The following is an 11,471-nucleotide window of genomic DNA, read 5'->3' as shown; positions in this document are numbered from 1 at the left end:
CTTGTCTCTAGATTTTGTGTTATTGATTCATGTCCATGTGTATTGATGCTATAAATTTAGAGATTGTCAAAACATAGTGCTTAAAGGAATGCTCTTGTGATTTTCTTGATGGTTCATACTTATTCCTTGATGGATTGTGCCTCTCCCTTAGTTTATTTTCATGCTAGTAGTGTAAATGTAGTGTAGTTGTAGTGTAGTGTTAAATGGAAGGACAATTTATGTTTATTGTTTAATGATCCAAGCTTTTGAGTGCAAGTAGCATATGTCTCTAACCTTGTGTTATATTTGGATTGTGAGCTTAATGAAAGGATTAATGACTTGTTTTGATCTATTGTGCCTTTCACATGTTGTTTAGACAATATATGCTTCATTGCTTAGATATATTGTGCCTTTCACGTGATGTTTAGACAATACATGCTTAACTAGTCATCCTTACTTGTTGAATCAACCAAACACACACATACCAATATTGCAACACACCATTTGCCCTCATGAGTCACTTGTTAACGGTATAGAAATGCATTACTTAGTGGTGATTTCTAAACCCCAAGACTCTTCTCTCTCTTACTTACTCTTAGTTGCATTATTTTGTTATTACTTAATTTAATCTAGTTGTTTTCTAATCAACCAATTGTTTGATCACTCGACCTACTAGCCCTAATAGTGATTCCACAACATTGTTCGATCCTCACAATCCCTTGGGACGATCCCTACTTGCCCTAGCTATATTTTTAGTGAAGGTAGTAGTGGCTTCTATAAATGTAAAACTTTTGACCCTCGCCTTAATGCACACTCTCCAAGCTTGATATGGTGTAGCGACCCTCAAAAAGGAGGATCGATCAGCCACCACCACCACCGCTACCTACACCACCAACATTGTTGCCGCCGCCTTCCACCATTGCCACCACCACCGCTTTCCAACATCATTACCGCTTTCCACCTCTACCATCACCACTGTCACCATTTATTTTAAAAAAAAATTATAAAAGAATGTCATTTTGTTAATTTTATTTATTTGTTACTAAGAGGGATACTTTGTAGAACTTAATTTAAAATTTATTCTATTATAAATTTTTAATTGGTCTAACCAAACACTAGAATGATTATTTGCATTCCATTCTACACATTTCATATTTATAACTAAACAATAAAATGAGAATAGTTATTTCATTCCATTCACATTCTTATTCCATTCCCACTTACATTCCATTCCATTCATGCATACCAAACACAACATTATTGGTTTTGAAAAATTGGATGCTCTCAATTTGGTTTTAGTATATGATTTGATAAATCAGATGACATCAAACTACATTTTAGATTGATAGGTTGAAAATCTTTGCTTTAAACAAGATTGGGAACCGATATATATATATATATATATATATATATATATATATATATTAGTATTTTATATTTATTCACTTACCAAACATATTTTTATGTTTTTACTTTTTAAAATCTTACAACAAACAGACGTTACGAAACAAGTTTCAAAACAGTATTCAACACATTTTAAAGCAAAAATTTACTTCTGCTTCGGGTTAAAACAAAAGCACAAAACAACTATGGTTGCCAAACGGGCCCTTATTGTTTTCTTCTTTTTGTATTAAATACCTATAAAAATTTAAAATTTCCCCCATTATGTTATTAAATTTTATTTTATTTTATTTTGAGAACGACATTCACTCTTTTATTATTATTATTATTATTATACTCTACTTTTTTTTTTTTTTTCTTTCTTTAGAAAACATGTATCAGTCCTACAACACACACATTATTTAAGTCAGGAGCACGGTTCGAAAGCGAGACTTCAAGAACTTACCTCCAAAATCTCTGCCAACACTACTTTGTCTCTGGGCTATTATTATGCTCTACTTGTTCTATCTTTTAAGTGTTAATTGTATAAAACTTTAAGCATATCATAAAATGATTTGCATGTCACTGTTTTATACTAAAATTTTAGCAACAATTACCTTAAAAGACCAAAATTTTGAATATCCTCTTCTGTCGCGTCATTGTAATGAAATAAACAAAGAAAAATCCTACTTTACCCTTTTAAATTAATGGCATGAAACCATTGGAAATTACTCCTATAAAAATCTACCTATTATTCCCTATTTTAAGAGGTGACAAAATTGACCTAATGAAAACTTGGTTTTGATGACTTCTCCAGAACCGCTTTACCTTTAAAATAAGCAGCCGAGGGCAAGGACGGATGTGATACCCCTCTGATCCGAGACACGGGTTGATCAGGCCCAGGCCTAAACCCCAAGGAATATAAAACAATTTAAGTATTTTAAAGCAAACACAGATGACAAAATGAAATAATAAAGATAGAATAAAGCTGAAAGAAATATTAATTATAAAACCCTCCATTTATAACTGAATAATAAAACTCCAGTCCTCCAAAACTTTAAGGTTACAACTTGGGAATCCACTGGTGGACCTCTAACCAAAAGTTCAACTGAAACTAAAACTGAAAATAGATAATGCTAGAAACATCGAGAGAAGTCTTACGTAATCAGATGAATGTGAGACTGTCCTCGAAAAACATGATCAAACTCTAAGGCTGGAACCGTCCTGTACCTGAAAAAAATAATAGAAGAGTTGGTCAGGCCCACGAGCAAGTTCTAATATAACTGCAATCCATACAGTAACCCGATACGTAAATACACCGTAGACACCTCACAATATCTATCTAGTCCATACATATAAATATATCCACACTAAGGGACATTCACTGGTCTATAATAGGGGACTTAACCTGAATAGAAGGCAACATGCGAGTATGCACCCAAAAGGTGGGCATAAGTACCTAGACCTAACAGGATACACCTTAACCTATTATAACCAGCTACGCATCCACTGCATATACGCACCCTAACCAACGAGTCTGAGACTCAAGCTTAACTCATGGTACCATAAATATATATATAAAGTCCATCCAAATCCGGGGTATGTAGTTCAACCACTTATTAAACTGATATACAATAAACCAACTAGTTAGTCACTCAACTTATTTAGTTGATATGACTTAACTACCATCCATTAATCCAGGAAGTCATCCAACTTAGTTGCAGTTGATCTAACTGATTCACAATTAGGATTCAATATCTTTCAATCCATTCTATTAATCCATTAGGTTAGGTTTATGCGTTTTGAGCTAAACCGTCCCCTGTATGTCACCGTCCCATACCGGTGCATACAATCCTCCATATCCATGTAAATTATAAAATATAAATTATAAGCTAATAATTTACAGTCTAAAACCAATATCCAAATCATTGCAGAAAAGTGTTTAAAGTTTCAGTAATTTAAATCCAAGAATTAAACCACGTACTTACTTGAACCGGTTAAATAATCCACAATTAGCATTCAGAGCAGGCATAGATCAAATCTAATATATCAATGACTCTATCATGCATTTAAGATGAATTCTATAATCATATTATAGTCCAATAAATTGCTAAATTAATTTAAGCAACTTAGTTCTTTTTATTCGGTAACATCGTACTAAGTTGGACACTAGTTCCACTAATTTTCTACTGTTTGTACCAAGTGCTTAGAACTGACTTTTAATTAATTTAGAGTCTTAATGATACCCAAAACCACCCTTTAAATCAACCTGTACAGTCCGAGAACAATCAGAAAGCTCCATGCTCCAAATAGCAACACACAGTACATAGAAAAACTAAAAAAAAAATAAAATTAAACGTATATTAAAGAGGGAGCCTGCTCCAAATTTCGGGAGCAGGCTCTTTCAGCCTAGAGCCGACTCTAGGAGTCCTTGGAGCTGGCTCTACTTGTGTGGGAGACGGCTCCCACATCCATGGAGCCGGCTCTCACCTCCTTTGAGAGCCTTTGTCCCCGTTCTGCTCCGTTTCAGTCCGTCTGTTCCCTCTCTGATCAATTCCTACCACTCTGTTAGGTTCTAAAACTAATCTTAGGAGTCTTAATTGAGTCTAGAAGCATCCCCAAGGTTGTTTACAATGACTGGGACCAATTACAGAGGTTAGATTTAGCCATTAAACTAGCATGTTTACAGTACGAAATTTAAACTAACTTGCAACATCCATTCCATTCCAACTCCTCTGTTCCTCTTCACCCCTAAACCTAAAGATCTTATATATCATAGTAACATGCCCATGATTTATTTACAGAGGTTAAAGGCAATTACAGAGACTAAAATTGCTTAACAACATAGCATGCTTAAAACAGAAAACTGATTAAGACTTGAAACAAGCTTGCACGCATTATACCAGAATCAAATTTAACACGTAAAGATCATCAATATATTATATAGTAAGCATATAAGTTCCAATTTAATAATTAATTAAACCTTAAAGATTATCTAGGTGCACAGAATACAAGCCAGAGGGAAGGAGGAAGAGAAGAACTTGCCTGTACAGTTTTATAAACAAAACCTTGTCGTCGTTGTTCTAAACTTCCCGACAACCACTGTAATATTGTCAACCTCCTAATACTTCTGCCCTTTCCTTCTCCTAGGTTTGGCTTTGAAACCTCAGTCAAGAACTCACAAACTTGCTCTGTTCTCTCAAAACCTCACTCTGTATCTCACGTCTTTGTTATGTCGCTCCGTTTCACTGTGTTGTGAATAGGGTTCTTAAAACCCTAGGCAACCATATGACTTGTATATTTATAGGCAATTCCAAACCTTAATTCTAATTAAAACCCTAGATTGTAATTTAATCAGCCCATAGAAAACCTAGGTTTTAATACATAATAGATACTTGTATGCCGTCTCTAAGAAAACCCTAATTTATAAAAATAAAAAAAATAAAAAAAACAAAAAAAAAACGTATTTAAAACCTTATTTATCTTCATTACATAATTAACTTATTCAAAATCAAAAATTTACAAATAATTCAAATAATTGCAAATAAACAAGCAACAAAACCATTTAAATAATTAAAAATACAAGTAAATACTTAATTAAAATACCAGAACTATCATCTTAAAATTAGGGGTATTACAACGGAAAACATGGGGCAAGGGGTGCATGTGGCCCCCTCGGACCATGCTTTCCCCATTAATTTTTATTATATTTGGGCATGTAATATATATATAATATTATATATTGCCCAACTAAAATTATTTTTTTAAAAAAAATTCTCTAATTTTATCTTTGTTTTCATTCTTATTTCTAATTAAATAATTTTATTTTATTATCCTCTTCAGATAAATTTGCATTCCATTTATCCAATCAAACTCTTATTGAAAAAATCAATATAATATAAATACCATTTAGAAACAAAATATATATATATATATATAACATTGATTTATGAAAGATTGTGCAACAAATTAGTTACCAAATATATTTTTGTTTCATCATAAATCACACGCAGAAAAAAGTTTGATTGAATAATGGAATGCAATTTTTTTGAAGAATATCATACACGGTTTCGAACGAAACAATGCACTATCTTCGAAACAAAGTACAGTATGTTGGAAACGGGGGCATTAAAAACATAAACTTTGGATGAGATTTGGAATAGATTTCACTAAGAATTTTTTGCGAATCTATAGATGAGCGCGTTTCTCTCTGCAAGGAAATGAACGTGGTATATTTACTTTCTCAAATCCATTTCTAGGTAAATGAGAAATTAGTTCCAAAGTGTGATGTTTTGATAAGCCTAAATGGGTATGCAAAAGGTGGGAAGTGTTTGTCCCACATGAAAAAAATGTTGAAACCAATTGAAATTTAAATAAGCCAAATTTGGGATTTGGGCTTGGGCTTGGACCTAATTGTAAAGTCCGATTATTTTTTTTTACTAAATGGAACTTTGGATTGGGCCTTTATTTTTAGGTTAAGCTTATTTAAATGGGTGGTTGTTTTTGAATTTAAATTAAAAGTTAGTTTTTTTTTTTTAAAGGGTTGAATCTATTTCCAAAAGGTTGCATCCACTACAACAAAAGTGGGCTTTTACGACATAATATTTACGGGGCTTCTTTATTTTGCCTCGTGATTACTACCATTTACGGAGTTTTTGAAAGAATCCTCGTAATTGTTACGTTATAGGGCATACTTTCACGAGGATTTAGTAGAATCCTCATAGAAAAGTATATTTACAGTGTATTAAAGAGCCCGTGAATATTTAGATATATTTCCGGCATATTTTTACACCTTTAACAGGATAAATGTTCCTCGTTAATAAAACACTAAAATTTGACATTTAAGGCCGTTTTTTCCCGTAAATAAGCAATAAAACTACAATTAATAAAATTACTTAAAAAATATATACAAGAAAGAATAAAAAAAAAATGAACTTAAGTTCTTTTACGGTGAGTTTAAGAGCTCGTGGATAAATTTCACATCTAAGACACCTGTTTTGCGCCGTAAATAAGCAATAAATGTTTCCTGGTGGAATAGTACCAGAGCGATAGCCCTTCCCTTCCCTCTATTTTTTTCCCTTCCCTCCATTTTTTCCCTCCGCTGATTTATATGCATTTGACTATTTAGGCTCTAAACTACGTCTTTTTTTGGGGACAATTAATACACTGTAAAATACTTTCCCATTTCATTTAGCCCTAACGCTCTCTCTCCTTCAGCCGCTCTCTCTCCTTCCATCGCAGCTCTCTCTCTTTCCATCACTGATCACGCCCTTCCATCACCGGTCATCACAGCTCTCTCTCACATGCTGTCCCTGTCCCTGTCCTGCTTTAGGACACTGCTTGGAAGTATGACCATACTCTCCACAAGTGTAGCAACTATCCTGGAAACTACCAAATGGCCTCCTCTGTCGGTTAACCTGTGGCTGACCCTATCCTACCTGTGGTCCTCCATTCTGCTGTCGCTGAATAGGTGCCCCATCCCTGTGAGCATCCGAACCACCCTTGTGCTTCTTCTAAGGCTGTTGTCCCTAGAATTTGCCCTTGTCATTCTGTCGGTGTCCATTGCCATTCCCTTTCTCAGCTGACTGATTAGTAGAGTCTTTGTCACCCCACTTCTCACCCTTAGCCTGTCTGAAGTCCACGGTCAACTAATACTACTGTAGAGCAGGGTTTACCACCTAAGCATAAGTAGTATAGGTTGAACTACCCATAATAGCTCTCTGATAGACCACATCAGCCCCTTAACGAAACTATTGTGCTTCTTTTCCTCTATATCCACCTCCTACGAAGTAAAAAGAGATAAACACGTGAACTGCTACTCATACTCTACCACTGTCATGTTCCCTTACTGCAGATTGAGGAATTCAGTCTTCATAGCTGCCCTGACTACATAAGGAAAGTACTTCTCATCAAAACGTGCACTGAACTGATTATAAGTCAATGACATCCTCTCCTCTGTGGTGGTAACTGACTCCCACCACTGCAGTACATCTCCAACTAGCTTGAAAGTACCAAACATCTGCTTTTGAACCTCTGTGCACTGAACTAAACGAAGATGTCGCTCAATATCCTTCTTCCATTGATGAGCTCCTTTTGCATCAGTGGAGCCTGTGAATTCAGGTGGACTCCCCTTTGTGAAAGAACTCTTAGCCTTCTCCCAAGTATCAGTCTGAACCACCGGTGCTGGTATCAGTGCCGGTTGTACCTGACACTGGTTCCGAAGTGTAGCCGTTACCCCTGCTTCTATAACCCGAGCAATGAGGTCACTGATATGAGGAGGATACTCTGGATCTCTGACCTGATCCTGAGTTTGATGTACTCCCTCTTGCTCTACATGAAACTAACCCTCATCATTCTGAAACTCTGGTATTTGCTGCTCTTCCTCCATTTGCTGACGCCGCAGGAGATCTTGTTGCCTACGTGCCGCTCTCCTTTGCCTGTTGTTCTGTCCTCCTCTCCAAGTGTTAACCATCTGTTAACACGGAAAGATAGGCATTAGTACCATTCTAAACAAATCGAAAATGATTACAATGAATCCTAAACTTAAGCTCTAATAAAGAGAAAACGCTACGTGAAAGTCTTAATACGAAACACCCTAGAGACACTTGAACCTAGAGTGCTCTGATACCAACTGTGATACCCCTCGGATCCGAGACGCGAATTGGTCAGGCCCAAGCCTAAACCCGAGGGAATATCACAGTTTTTAAAGTATTTTTAAACGAACACAGAATATAAAAATGAAATATGAAATAGAATAAAGCTGAAAGAAATACTAATTATAAAAATTCTTAAATAATAAAGATTAAATAATCCAATCCTTCTAAAACCTCCAAGAGTACAACTCGAGAATCCATCTAGTGGACCTCTAAATAAAATCCCAACTGAAACTGAATAACCAGAAATAAAAACCAAGTCTAAAATATTGAATGAAATCCTACGTCGTTGGTAGAGTGAATGACCGCCTCTACTCAGCTGAACAAGCCCTGAGACTGAAACCGTTCGTTACCTGAAAAATATTAGATTAGGTCAGGCCCACGAACAAGTTCTAATCTAACTACAATCCATGCAGTGACCCGATACGCAGATATGTCCTAGATATCTCAACAATAGTTATCTAGTCCATACATATATATATCCACACTAAGGGACATTCACTGGACTATATAGGGGGTTTCAACCTGAATAAAAGGCAACATGCAAAACACACCTAAGTGGGCATGAGTACCTAAGCCTAATAGGGTATACCTCAACTTATCATAAGCAGCTGCGCATCCACTGCATATACGCGCCCTAACTATCGACTCTGAGATTCAAGCTCATATCGTGGTACCATAATCATATATATAAAGTCTGTCTAAAACCAGAGTATGTCATTCAATTTTTGTTGATCTGATATAAGACTCCTAATTCGGTTATCTACTCAACTTACTCAGTCGATCTGACTTAACCGCGAATAACAATAAATCCAGGTAGTCATTCAACTTATTAGTCGATCTGACTTAACCACAAACAACAATTAATCTAGATAGTCACTCAACTTACTCAGTCGATTTGACTTAAATAAAATTAGGATTCAATATTTTACAATCCTTTCCTTTAATCCAATAGGTTAGGTCTTAGTGTTCTGAGGTAAACTATCCCTAGTATGCCACCGTCCTATACCGGTGCATACAATCCTCCATATCCATGTAAATTACAACACATAAATAATAGTTTAGCAATTTACAGTCCAAAATCATTATCCCAATAATTGCAGAAGAATGTCTAATATTTCAGTAATTAAAATCCAAGCATTAATCCATGCAGTTGCAGAAAAAAAGTTTAATATTTCAACAATTAGCATCCAGAGCATGCATAAATCAAATTTAATAAATAAATGACCCTATCATGCATTTTAAAATAAGTTTTATAATCATACTATATTTCATTTAATTGCTAAAATTTAATTCAAGTAATTTATTTCCTTCCATCTGTTAACAGCATAGAAAGTGCATTAATTTTATAATGTTCATCCCATTAACTTAGAGGTAAACTTTAATCAATTAAAGGCCTTAATAACACCCAAGATTGACTACATAACCCCCTTGTGAAGTCCCATAATTAAACAGAATAGTTCAACCCCTCAACAGTGTCCAACAGTACGTAAATTTTTTTTTTAAAAAAAGTGTAAAATTAGGAGTCCCTGCTCCATAACTTTTGGAGCAGGCTCTTGGGTGCTTAGAGCCGGCTTTATGAGTGTGGGAGCCGGCTCCCACTTCCATGGAGTTGGCTCTCTCCTCCTCTGAGAACCTCCAGTCCAATTTTAATTCATTTCAGCCCATCTGCTCCATCTCCTACCATTCCAACCCCTCTGTTCTTCCTCTAAATTGAACTTAAGGGTCTTAAATCTCATCTAGTATTAGTCCAGACCTTGGTTTATAACAGTAAGACTCAATACAAAGATTAAAACAGTGGCGACTTTTTTATGTTAAAGAAACAGACGATGAAACCATACATGATAGAATTATTTCAGATAAATTTCACAGATAACAAATAATCAAAAATAACATATAATAATCATGCATGGTTCAATTAATGTTCAATTAATCTCCTAGAGACTATCTAGGTGCACAAAACACAAGCCAACGGGAAAGAGGAAGAAAAGAACTTGCCTGTGATTTCAGTTATGAATTCTCTGCGTCGTGTCCACGTTTCCGGCAACCCTGAAATATTGTCAAGCCTCCTATTGCTCTAGTCTAATCCACCACAACCCCTCCTTAGTCCTCTCTATTTTCCTCCTTAACAGCCCTTACGGTGCTCTGTTCTCTTAACCATCTTTTTACAGAACTAACTTTATGTTTTTCAAAACCCTAAACCAACGTGATATTAAATTTATAGGCTTAACACTAAAACCCTAATCCTTGTCTAATTAGAGACAGAGCCCTAATGTAAATCTTAGTTGGCCCAGAGAACAACCTAAGTTATAAAATACGTCGGCTACATATACGTAACTTCTTAGAAAACCCTATTATTTAACACTATACCTGTTATTAATTTAATACATTATAACTGTTACTAATTTAATCTAATTACAAAAATTGAATCCAATTAAAACATTTAATTAATCTAATTTACACATTAAAATTAATAACACTAAATTAATCAAATTAAAGAAAATACAAAAATATAAAAGACAATTAAATAAAACAATTCAATTAAAGAACCAAGAAATCAATTAATGCAATTGAAACACATAATTAAACAATTAAATCAAATAACTAATTAAAACAATTAAACAATTAAACAAATAAGCAAATAGTCACACAAAAATGCAATAAAACATTAATTAAAATGCCGAGACTATCCTTTTAAAATTAGAGATATTACACTTAATATATTTGATGAATTGCACACGACCAAATATAGCATACTCAGTTAATAAATTGAGTAGATATGCAAGTAATCCAGGAAAGAACCATTGGACTGCAATAATCAGGGTTTTATGGTATTTAAGATATACCATAAGTTATGGATTACATTATACTAGATATCCAGCAGTACTTGAAGGATAAAATGATACTAATTGGATATCAGATACGAAGGATTCTAAATCCACAAGTTGCTATGTCTTTACTATTGGAGGAGGTGTCATATCTTGGAAATCTTCAAAATAAACTTGTATTGCCAGATACACTATGGAATCTGAATTTATTGCTTTGAATAAAGATAGCGAAGAAGCTGAGTGGCTTTGTAATTTCTTAGAAGATATTCCAAATTAGCCTAAACCTGTGCCCGTTATATGTATACATTGCGATAGTCAATCAGCAATTGGAAGGGCACAAAGTAATATGTATAACGGTAAGTCTCGACATATACGTCGACGACATAATACCGTTAAACAATTGCTCTCAAGTGGGATAATCTCAATAGATTATATCAGGTCAAAAGATAATTTAGCGGATCTGTTTACAAAAGGTTTGACAAGAGAGCAAATGTATTGTTTATCGAGGGAAATGAGATTAAAGCCGAAAGCTAACGAGTTATCTTAATGAAAACCCAACCTAGTTGACTGGAGATCCCAAGATCTAGGTTCAAAGGGACAACAGAAATCCTGAATGGCTCACCAGAAGCAC

The sequence above is a fragment of the Cornus florida genome, unplaced genomic scaffold, assembly GCF_030987335.1.
Source record: "Cornus florida cultivar Cherokee Brave unplaced genomic scaffold, ASM3098733v1 CherokeeBrave_3.0.0_Hap2_Chr01, whole genome shotgun sequence".
Classification (NCBI taxonomy): domain Eukaryota; kingdom Viridiplantae; phylum Streptophyta; class Magnoliopsida; order Cornales; family Cornaceae; genus Cornus; species Cornus florida.
This window is presented reverse-complemented; position numbering follows the sequence as displayed.